The following is a 12,335-nucleotide window of genomic DNA, read 5'->3' on the forward strand; positions in this document are numbered from 1 at the left end:
TGCAGAGTGGAGAGTATGCATCGAGGTACATGCGGCTGTAAAGCACGGGGTTCGGAAAAGTTCGTGTCTGAAGGAGTCGCCATGTGGTAGATTGAGACTTATTCAGTGTTTTGTGTTCTGGGGGGTAGCGTAACCGCTCCCTGCGGTAGTGCAGGAGAATTTCTTCCAACGTGACCATTCGGTCCCGCGCGTGACCGCGATGCAGAACAGAGGGCTGGTCGGGATCGGAAGACGCAGGAGAAGGATGATGCGCCCGGTGTGCGAGAGCTCGGGCGGCATGAGAAGATGGCGCAAGTATAGATTGCATATGTTATCGTGTGGTTTTCCAGAGCCGCACACATGTGATTTTTGAACCTATAACCTAAGCGAAATTTTCACAAAGTTTTTTTTGAAGTCTTAGTCGTGTAATATTGCCAAGTTTGGAGCAGTGTACAATAGACCAATTTTGTGCACTTCATGTCTACAATTAGGTACCGTTATAGGATTTTCTAAATATATTTCTATCGCTGAATTACAAGAATGTGTATGTAGTTTTCTATTTCGCAATTTTGAGCTATACTAATAAAAAATAACTGGCCTAAATGAAAGATTTTGTTACTGGAGTCACTGGACTTTAGATTGTCTTTTAAATGTAGCAAATCGCATCAAATTTGGTCCATTGGTTGCCGAAGAACGCAATTTATTAATTTATTAATTCTCCATATTTAAATAGGAACCCCCGAGGTAAAGCTTCCTTAAAAAAGGTTATTAGCCATGAGACAAACCAGTAGCTTTAGGGAGCAAAAATTCTACATATGAATACCTCAAGGTATTGCGTGAAAGCTGCAGCTATAAGAAAATGTGCCAACAATCGTCAAACACTTCTGAAGTGCGAACTTGAGCTGTGATGTGGGCTAGCCGTATTTGCTCCCGTTCTCGAGCTCGCCGAATCACTTGGGGGTGTGAAGGTTGTGGTTGCTCCATGACAATGCAGTGTAAAATACATTTTATAGCGTTTTCGATTGAATAACTATGCTCCTCGCCTATGCTAAAGTGCTCGCCGGCTTTCAAAGCATTCCCTGCATTTCAAAACGGGGCGGCAGCAGCGTGCCGAATCATGCACCACCGGCGGCGCCCCCAACGCCATAATGTTAAACACCTGGTTAACCGGCAAGCGGCAAGCAATAGCACCGCTACCAAGTGACGAAATAAAAAGCAACGCATGACCTTGCCGCGGCAAAACTTTCCTGATAGTGCAAGCGCCATTGGTGGGTTTCACCACCCGTGATGCAGGGAGGTGGTGTCACATGAAATGAGACTTTTCGTCACGTCATCAAACACTCCTCTCTCACCGCCGCCGGCAGTGTTTCAATCGATGGAAGCCACTTTTGGCGACTCTCTGACCTCTTTCACTCATCTGTCTGGCTGAAGACAGTACCAACATCGCGAAACTAGGCAGCAAGCTAAGCTAACGCTTTAAAAGAGAGTGGCCTGCTTTCTTGCTATATTTAGAAATTGCCACAAGGTCATCGAACCCACACGCAAAAATCAACGAACTCTCTTGAATTTATTTTGTTTTGAATTCATCTGATGTTACAAATGCTGGCTCTCACAGTCAACCCTCAACTGCATGACAAAAGAGAAAGGACCGACATTCGAGGTATCTTGTCTGAAAGTCTGCTATGAACTAAATTGGCGCTGCCGTTAACAGTTTCCCAAAAATGCTTGATCAGGCAGCTCGGGACAACCTTCACTGGAATACCAAAGCAATGTTTTAGCAGGTTTTGGTGACTGATACCTCGAAAGTGGCTGCAGTCTAAAGATTTGAGTTCAGCATATATCGCTTCACTAACGCTAGGCTTCAATTTCTGAATTTGAGCATATACAGACAGGCAGATAAGGTAAATATTGATTTAAAATATTTTTAATTATTCCCGAGATCACTGCAAAATGTTGTGGAAGCGACGTCTGCCTCTTCCGGTAATCCACTTTTGCCGCCAGAATTCCGCAATATGATGACTAAGCAATCGTCGGAGTAAAATAAACGAGTAAGTGAGAACACCACGTATATCTCCCAATGCACACAGCGCCGACAGAGTACGTTATTACTCAACGAAAATTTATACGCAGCTGACTTATATTGTAGAATATATTGTCGTAGGTCGGTGAGTGTACTCGTTGCTTGAAATTCTGACCGGAGTGCGCCTAAAAAGTTTAATTATGGAGTTTTACGTGCCAGAACAACGATCTGATTACGAGGCACCCTGCAGTGGGGGACTCGAGAATAATTTCGGCCACCAGTAGTTCTTTAACGTCCACTTAAATCTAAGTACATGGGTGTTTTTGCATTTCGCCCCCATCGGAATGCAGCCGCCGTGGACGACATACGATCCAGCGAACTCGTGCTTAGCAGGCCAACAGCATAGCCTTTAAGCAACCACGGCGGGTGGCACTGCGCCTAAAAGAGGACATGTTGAACAATGTCATGCACCTAGCACGAACATGAAGAATTGCGCGACCTGGAGAATATTCTTACTGTTACAACAGCCCAGTGTGCAACAATCGACAGGCTGCGCAACAGCAAGCGACAGGCTGCGCATTTCGAATTAAACGAGTATTGGAGAAAATGTTGTGATATGTGGGCAGATTATCGATCTCTACTTCGTGACATAGACACTGGTAGCTTGGCAACGCAACAACCGATGATACGTTCCAAGCATGAGCTTGCTGTTTCAACACGTGGCTGACAATATTTAACTGTGACCACCCTCTATTGTTCCTCCCGTTTAAACCTAACTTTCTAAAGAAGTTATGCTTAAAAACGGGCCCTAAATGCGCTTCGACTCCCACAACTGACTGTGCTAAACTAACTATGTTCAAGTTATTAGTACGATTAAAATTAGGATATGCTGAAATTTGAGACCCTTGTTGCAGAGACAACATTTTCACTCAATACCGTCCAGAATAATTTGGCGCGTTTCTTTCTTTCAATTTACAAACGTACTAGCAGCATAACTTCAATGAAAGGAGCACTGCCATCTCCTACACGCCGTAGGAAATTATCTTAGCATTTTCCACTAAATTTATCATCATGACCAAATGAAGCATGCTTTCATTTCGCAACCATGTTATCGCTCATCCCGCATCGACCATCCTTACAAAGTAAACATCATATGTTGTAAAACCAATCCACTTTTTATTTCTTTTCTACCGCGTACATCGGCAGCATGGAATCGCTTTCCGCCCGACGTAGCATTAATACCAGATCGCGGCTCAATTAGTACATCTCTCGTGCGGTATCTTGCAGCTGATCGCTGACATTTTCAGTCGTTTTTTTTTGTGTGTGTGTAGCCAGTGATCCGGTTTTCAGTGCGTTCTGTCTTGTATAGATGTTGCTCCGCTTGTGGTTATTGTTTTAACTACTGAGTAGCATTGTTGCTTATCAGCGTTTAATTGCTTTATGGATTGCTGCTACTTAAACATGTGTGTGGCTCTTTATTACGCTCTTGAAGTTGGCTTTCTGTATTGCATTTTCTTTAGTTATCTTGAGTGTGTTTGTTAATTCTCTTTATATGTCATGTACAGCTCCCTTCTGTAATGCATACGCGCTTGACTCTAAAAAAGGTCAATAAAATGCAACCCCGAATGTCGAAATCAACTTTAATTGAACGCCGAGTTGCATTTTTGGGTCAGCAGGCTGATAGGCTGAAGGATAATAAGACATGATTTACGCACGTGCAGCTATATTTCAGCAGCGTGGGAAGCCCGAATAGAAAAATATTCGAGGACACTTAGGCACTTCGAACGAGTTGGGAGTGCAAAAGCGTTAATATCCGATTGAACGCCGCTGAGAGGTCCTTCGAGTCGGAAATTATTTTCGCGGGAAAGCGAGAGTGTTCAGGCGCTTGGCCAAGGCCTCCCAGGTAGAACAAGGCCGGTGCGCTTCGATCCGTGACGTCATGCTACCTTGACCGACTGCCGTGGCATCTAAGGAGCACGCTCCCGAGAAAGCCGCGGTGATTTTGACGTCACCGCTTTCGTCACGCCGGGCTTGCGAACGGAAATTTTGGTTCAAGTAGCACGAAGAAATAAAGCAGAGTACACAGGCCGGCTATCAAGGAGGCGCTGATACACCCCACTCTATAGTTCCCGGTACATTACAGAGACTACAGTTAATTGATAATACCACTTAACCAGGCTTTGCAGCGTTTCAGTATTCACTTTGTGGAAGAAGGTATTGGAGAGTGGAGAAAGCGGTATTTGACAGACTGTTCAGGTCAGCCGATGTACAGCGATCGGTAAAACGGAGTTTTTTTTTTTTTTTTAATAAACATATCAATTAGATCGTTATAAAGATTTTTCCATGAGATAGAGAACAAGTATTTATTGGAGCACTTCCCTGCCAGAAAGCGCCCCGTGAGCGCACCTCACGCCAGAAAGAAGGTGCCAGAAAGCGCACCTCACGAGTGAAACCCTGGGAATAGGAACGCGAAGCAAAATTTGCCGAAATTATTAAATTTTGTAAAACGTTCACAAAATTAATTTTCAGGTACGACTGAAGTAGTGAGTGAGAACTGCCCCTAAAAAGGAAGAAACGAGGCACTAATTCAGAGAACATCTAAAAGGGATCTTGATGTAAACCCTCATATCACACGAAATCTTACGCCACCTAAATGTGAAGATGTGCGTTTTGACATGCTGTTACTCATAGCGTTGAACAGGTTACGGAAAACTCGCATGTCAGATCGGAATGCAGAACCAATTGCATCTTTGCAGTCACATTTCCTACAGATGATTTAAGAACTGAAATACTTTTACGATCAAAGGAACTTCCAATCACACTGGTATCTACTGTTGATGCAGTCTATCCTTTTGCCTCCCCTTTTAGAGGACAGTTTACAGTAATAATTGTACTGAGAGATACATTTGTTTTGTGTTTGCGAACGAGACTATGATGGTATTGGCCGTCATGTAATTACCTTTCTCAAGTACATATCATTGTTAAAAATACCATTCAAAAGCACTGGTTCAGCCCAGTTTAATATACTCGGCTTTCCGAGCGCGTGGTCGTAAGTTCGAAACTCACTACGGCGTAAGTTTTCCATTCAACTTTATTCTGTTATATTTTATATATATTTTCTTCATACCTATTACCGAGCTCAAGTTAGAACGCATGTGACAGCTTGCGCGAACCATGAGCGCGTGGATAACACAGGCTCGCAAAAGCGAGGGTGACGTGGCCCCGCGGAGATGACCTCTCCCCTCCCTCAATCGCTGGTCCGTCACGTGCTCCGTCGAGGTGCCGTTTCGCTTAGAGTGCACTAGAATACGGTTGATTGGGACAATCGGCTGGGGCGACGCATGCTCTGCGCAGAGGCGCGACGACGAAAAATACTGTGGCGGCGCTGCGATCGAAGTGGATTGGGCCGCATGAATACCGCACCGTTGGAAACTGCTGGCGATTCTGCTAAGAAGGGTCATTCGTACAGCTTCGCGTGCTGGTGTATGCGTTCAGCCCATTCAAACGGCGCTTATAATTGCATACGACATGTATTTGTGCCTTAGCAATAGGTGGCATTCTTTGCCTTCTTTATTTCATTTTATTCTTTTGATGTCGCTCGGTTATTGCGCATGCATTGCGGCCGCAGCAATCATTCTACCATGTTATTGTATGCTTCCCTTAAGAGCACAAATATATTTCTTGTTCTGCAAGCACCATGTATATCTCGGGTGTATTTTTGCGCATATAGTTTTACATCAGTAGGTCTTGCAAAACGCAGACGGAAAAACGTACGTAATCTTCCTACTAGCCACTTCAAATAAAACTTACCTGCCCCATGCGGCGCCCTGTGCTCAGATTTATAAGTATTCTTAAAGATAAAGAAAAAAAAACTGCAGTGCGAAATTGCATTCATGTTTCCGTATTCCTCGCGTAACACAACGCGAAGTAATTGGTATGGGTTCTTTTATTGTGGTTGGAACTCAGGCACCGAAAAGAGTTTTAAGTAGCCATTATAGATGCTAATATTTAGCCCGTTAGCCATGTGAAATTTTTTTTTGTCTAGTCCATGCTTAACAAAAAAAAAGCGGCGCAGTAGTTTAATTAGTGGCTATGGCGCTGCCCTGCTAAACTCGAGTTCTCGGGTTCAAAACAGGCCGCGAAATTTGATGGGAACGAAATGGAGAAGCGCTCCTTTATTTCTGTTCAGGTGCACGTTAAAGAACCCCAGGTTGGTTAGAACTGTAAAGGGTGCTTTATAATCATATCGCCAGACGTAAAACGGCAAAATTTGTTGAATTAAAAAAAACGAAAAAAAAGAGACGGCAGCTGCGTCCTTCGGGCTATCTTTTTTTAGTGGTTTAACCGAATGAAATTATTCTCGAGTCTGATTTCTGAGAAAAACATGTTACACTTATCTTATATTTCATACCTAAATGTAATGCCGTTCCCAACAGTACGTCCACTCAAATTAAAGAATGCTGCTATCAATCATCCGGTGCACTACAATAAGCACAATAACAAAGCAATGAAAGAACGGCATGCCTAACATACACGTAAAGATATTTGTATATGTGCCGTGTTCGTTGAAGAAGATAGGTTTGGTACCACATTGGGCTCCCAATTTTAATGGGTTGCAGACATGGTGAGACTATCAAAAATTGTTTTCGTTGCCTGAATCAAGTTAGTAGAATCACACGCTGCCCAACAACGGGGCGTTTATATGGAATGACAACTGAGAACTTGTTCAGCAGAATCGATTAGCACCCGATCGTTAATTATCTCAGGAACTGCGGCGCCTCTACACAACAGCCCACGCCTTTCCAGCAGAACAATGATTAGAAACAAGAGTCCTCACTTGCACCAGCCCCTCACCTGCGAGACTTCAGAAGTGCTGTTATGCGTTACATTGGAACGGAAACTGCTATTCTATAATTTTGAGTAGTGAATTCTGAAGTCGGATACGATCTGAATAGCAAATACCATTCGATTATACCATATGTTACTACTTCATTTCGCCTACTGACACTTTGAAGGAGATCGCCAGACAAGCCACCGAGATTACATTGGTAAGGATTTGCCGGTCTCCCCGACTGAGTTTGAGTACATAAGCAATATCTTTTCCCTAACCCTGTTGTTCATGTTAACGTCCAATAATTGCCTTCATTCCTTTTCTCGGAAAGTTGATTGGGTCACCTGGGGCTGGTGTAGCTTGTAAAAGACACACGTTTATTCCGATCGGGAGATTTTACTTCTGTAATCACTGTATTTAGAATATTTGATATTTTTTCTCTTAGATATATCTCTGTGTACCCTTAGATTTAGCTATAAGTGCATTGGCTATTTGCATCTCTTCGTGCCACGCAATAAGTAAACCTGGTTTATACCACTACAATATTGTTATGTTTCATCATTGTCCCTCATCAATATTCCACCAACAGGAAGTGCGCGTAAGATCGCACGATATCAATAAAATTTTCATACATAGCTTCATATTGCACATAGATGCCTTCTGTCCCAAAAATTACGTGTTACTTTTTAGAAAACAGTGGTAAAGGTAACAGTTCACCTGACTAAAACTAAAATTGGCACTGGCCGACCAGAGTCGCGGGCGTACCAAAGCAACTAACACCCCACAAAATTTTACTGCACAAACTTTTCGCGAGAAAAACATGGCGTCCACCAGCGACCGCGCAACGAACGCGCGCTCGCTAGCAGACGGCACACTTGACAACGACAACGAAATTGAAGACGTCATGTTGTATAACCCATGCCCATGTATATGCACACGTAGCAAAAAGGTGTCAATATAAACTTGCAGTTGAAATAAAGCGCCATTATAAGGTCGAATGCACGCAATCAGTTTCAGCGTCCGCAGCGCAATTACGTTGACTATGCCGCGAAGCCCGCGTCTCCGCCCCAATTCAGTTCGATCGCAGTGGTCTCGCACAATTTTTCCACACGCGGCGGATGGATGGATGGATGGATGTTATGAGTGTGTCCCCTTTGAACGGGATGGTGGGTTGCGCCACCAAGCTTTTGCTATTATACAGCCTAATGTCCTACCTGGGTTAAACAATAAAAAAGATTAAAAAACACTATGACCTACCCCACCCAAATTTTCTGATCCCTTATTTCTAACTGTGCTTTTGTACGTCTCTGTTTTTTGTCGTTTCCCTACTTTTGTTCCACCAATCCTCCAATCGCCTTTTACTAATGCCTACTGCGGACATGTTTACTTTTCCACTGCTCGCGCTTAACCCACGTGCTTCAAGGAGGACAGTGGCGCCCAAATCGACCGCTGGGTAGATGTCTTCATATTCCAATAAAACATGCTCCATAGTCTCCCTAGCTTTACCGCAGCAAGCACATGCTTCTTCTTCCTTCTTATATATAGGCGCATGTTCTAAGGCATCCCGATCTCGCTTCGAAAAGTAATGAGCTTCCCTTTGAGTTATCATAAATTGTTTCTTTCCTGATTTCGTTTCTTCCTCTTAAGTAGTCTCTCATGGCAGGTTTCTTTTCCATTGTCGCCACCCATGAGATTATTTCAGCCTCTCTGACTTTCCGCTTGACGTTCTTTGTTGCCGTGTTGCCCACCCTACAGGCCGCATACTTGCTGGTAAGCTTCCTAGTTCTTTTCCTCCACTCTGAATCAATGTTTTCCCTGTATAGATACCTCAACACTCTCCCAGCCCATTTACTTCCGGGCGCGCCTCAGCGGAGTGCGCTCCCTCTCCTGGAGGTGAGGCGAGGGAGGGGACGTTCTTCTCCAGCGGCTGCTGCTGACGGCGTGGCCGTCCGGGCGCCGTATCTTGAAAGCGACGTTGCCGCTTTGAAGATGAGGCCCGTGCGGGCCTCATTTTCAAAGCGATCTGCTATGTTTGCAGAGTGCGGGTAGTGCCGGGAGCTTCTTATCCGTCGTGCTTTAGACTCTTCGTTCGCGTTGAAGCGAGAGATAAATGAAGGTCAATTCGAGCGCTGCTGTTGCCGCGATTCCTCACTCCCCAACATTTTGACAGCAACTCACCGCGCTCATCTAAAGAGATGTTTTCATGTTTACCTGCGCGCGCGTGACACGGTGCTTGTCATTTTAGTTAAAACCCATTGGCGGGCTAGTTGATTTGAATCGATGATGTAATGTGCAAGCGTGATCGAACGAGGACGTAGCAAGAAACAGACACAGAGACGGCGCTGTCTCTGTGCGCCTATTCCTTTCTACGTCCTCGTTCAGTTGCGCTTAGGCATTATACTGCCACGCAGTAGCGACGGTGAACAATACAGGGGTAAAAACTGCAAATGACGAACCTAACTTCTTATTCGGCAAGCTTCTGTCCAGAAAAGCAAGTTACACTCAAACGCAGCAATAGCGGCAAACCCGGTCGGCGATCGCCGAAAATCTGATGAGGGGTTCAACCCCGTCAGCATTTACCCATGAGTCATCGAAGGTTCCAGAGTTATCACTGGGGCCCACGTGCCTTCCAGGAAATTCTATACAATTCGCGTCGTACATGCAGTCAGATTACTCAAGCTTCGGTAGACAACATACAGCACAAAGAACGATCGATAACATTCGAGAGGCTTCCAACACATGCGCGCGCGTCCCACGCTGAACGATAGCATTTGTTCGAGGGTAAATGCGGTCACCCGAAAAAGATAAACAAGCACGCGTTTGCATTATTAATTTAGTTAGTAAGGGAATGCTTCCAAGTCTATACCGCTGATGAAACTGCTATTCTTACTTCGTATAGCTATTTGCTATGGCAATCGGTGCTTCGGCTTTTGGGTGAAATGGGACTGTTTATATAACGTTTATATCAGCACAAAAAACAAAGATGAAGGGCTTTCTTGCATTATATAAATCTGTTTCACTCAGTGTTGAGCGTACAGAGCCGTAGCTGCGTAGCCAGGCGCGCCAACGCGAGGTAGCCCAAGCACGCGATAACTGACAGGAGCTTTAACCAAGATCGCACTGCGTTTTGACACGCAGGAGCAGTGTCTGCGCATGCGTCCGCAAGCGTATGTGTGGCCTGGGTTAAAAACTCAAGTTATTTCCGAATCTATGTTTATTTTTTAAACTAAAGCTCACTTTTTAGACCTAAGAACAAACCACTAGAACATTTACCTAAACAAACGCTTAGTTCTCAAAGCATTGAAATAGCGGAGTCAGTAAAGTGTCTAGGTGTGACACTGCAGTGCAATCTTTAATGGGACATAGACACCGACAATATGGTTAAAAAACTTCCAAAATGCACAGGATGTTATACAAAGTCCGCTCTTTACTACCTCTGAGCGTTAGACATTTAGTTTATAATGCACTATTTCTACCTAAGCTTTCATATTGTCATCTGGTGTAGGGTACAACAACATGGTCAAATACATATAGGTTATAGAAAATACAGAAAAAAGGTCATTCGTATCATTGCGAATGCCTGTTTACTGTTCACACTCAACCTCTTTTCGTATCATTAAAAGTAACTCCAATTAATGACGTATATTATTTATTGCTAAGTAAACGATATGAAAGAAAACGGACAAATGATGACGCCTTCTTTGATGACACAGCTAACTTACGGCCCAAAGCTAATTACTACCCAACACGTAGCAACGAGGTCTGGTATGTGCCATCCTTTCGTACTAATTACGGTCGTCAAATGCTCCGACATATAATTCCAACTCTTCTTAATCGGCAGAATGAGCACTGAGGACCTAACGATACGGTTTTACTGCAAGTTTGCGCCTCCTTCCTTCCTTTTTCTTTTCTTATTGTTATTCTTCGTTTTGCATTCTTCAGTGTTCCTGAGTCTTTCGTGTTAATTCTGCCGCCTTCACTTATTTGTTATTGCAAGAGGATGTTCACTAATTTTTTATTCAATATGATGTTTACCTATGCACTGTAGTCTTTCTTTTATTGTTCTATCCGTGTTCTGTGGCTTCGACGTTTTATGTACGGGGGTGCACCCCTCAGTCAAGCCAGTCATAGGCTTTTTGGGTGCACCCCTAACATCTGCGATGTTGAAATAAAGGTATTTGTATTTGGTATTTGTGTTTTGCCATTAGCCAACCGGTATTGGACGAACTTATTTCAGCTTGGGCCTATTTCGTCTATCTTCCACGCGGCATCAGAAAACCGCAAAAACGCTCGTCACGCCTAATTCACGTGCACTGAGTCAAGATGCATTATTAGGCCGAACAAAGGTGGTTATGTTTTTGGAACAGGCGTAGGATGTACCGTTTCTAAACAAACGGAAGATGGCAGCCCACCGATCGCTCGGGCACAAGCTGCTCGGAGCTGCCGGCGAGATTGAAATTCTATGCGTAGAATAAAAATTTGGGGGTGGAAGTATAACGTCGCCGAGCATTTTCAGCACGTATATATCACGGCTCTGCCAACTTTCCCTCACTGAAGATCTCTTTTAGATGCAAACCTAAACTTCACTAGCACACCGGCGTTATTTATGGCCAGCCTACGCGAGCTAAGCAAGCGAATCCGGAACATTGGCACAAGACTGCGCCACCCTCCCCAACTAGTTATCTTAAATTATGGGTTTTTACGTGCCAAAACCACTTTCTGATTATGAAGTACGCCGTAGTGCAGAACTCCGGAAATTTTGACCACCTGGGGTTCTTTAACGTGCACATAAATCTAAGTACACAGGTGTTTCCGCATTTCGCCTCCATCGAAATGCGGCCACCGTGGCCGGGATTCGATTCCGCGACCTCGTGCTCAGCAGCCCAATACCATAACCACTGAGCAACCACGGTGGGTCCCAACTGGTTATCTATATTTTCAATGTAGTAGCTCAGACCTACTGCAACCGCCTCCTCTACTGCGTGCTCCTCGCCTCTTGTCAGTTAATTAGGTAAGAAATACATGTAAGGTAGGCAATCCTATTTCCTTACAAAGAAAACAAAATAGACTTCCTTTAAATTGGGGAATCATTGGATTTGGCTGTTCAAGTAACGCTGCGTGTCAAAGGCCGATGGCTGCGTCGGCATTTACGTAAATGTGACGGAAGAAAATTGAAATGGTGTCAGAATGAAATAGCGTTACGTTATTTGGACATGTGCTCGAATCCCTGCAACAATATGCTTCCGAACGAGTCGGAGCCACATCCTCAGATTGCAGCGCAATCATTGGCCGGATGCTCTCTTTTTATGTATATTGCACCCATCGGCTCTATAACCCTCAGTGGGCGCTGATACTTTTTTAAATAAATAAAATAATTAAAAATCTCCGACGATTAAGATAGTCCTCAATGCGAAGTGTCAGCGCATTTGTATACCTATTTTGATGTCCAAATATATTGAGCTAAAGAAAGATCAACATCACTGCTCCGGCTGGCAGTGGGCCACC

This window comes from Dermacentor andersoni, chromosome 6 (assembly GCF_023375885.2).
Source record: "Dermacentor andersoni chromosome 6, qqDerAnde1_hic_scaffold, whole genome shotgun sequence".
Classification (NCBI taxonomy): Eukaryota; Metazoa; Arthropoda; class Arachnida; order Ixodida; family Ixodidae; genus Dermacentor; species Dermacentor andersoni.